The following is a 270-nucleotide window of genomic DNA, read 5'->3' on the forward strand; positions in this document are numbered from 1 at the left end:
AAACAAGTGTTGCGTGTTTCAAAGCTGCTGCTGCATGCACTGCTGTTTGTGTTTTTTTTTGTGTTTATTTTTTTTAGGTTTGTTTCGGGGCTGCAGGAGAAACAAAAAGCACTCGAAAATGAAGCGCATGCATTTGCTGCTGCTTTTCGCTCCCTCAAGACAGCCATCAGCAGATTCGCTGCCAGTCTTGCTGCATGCAATGTCCGTAGTGTATATATATATATATATATATATATATATATATATATATATATATATATATATATATAT

The sequence above is a fragment of the Eimeria mitis genome, genomic scaffold (assembly GCF_000499745.2).
Source record: "Eimeria mitis Houghton genomic scaffold, Emh_scaff4108, whole genome shotgun sequence".
Taxonomy (NCBI): domain Eukaryota; phylum Apicomplexa; class Conoidasida; order Eucoccidiorida; family Eimeriidae; genus Eimeria; species Eimeria mitis.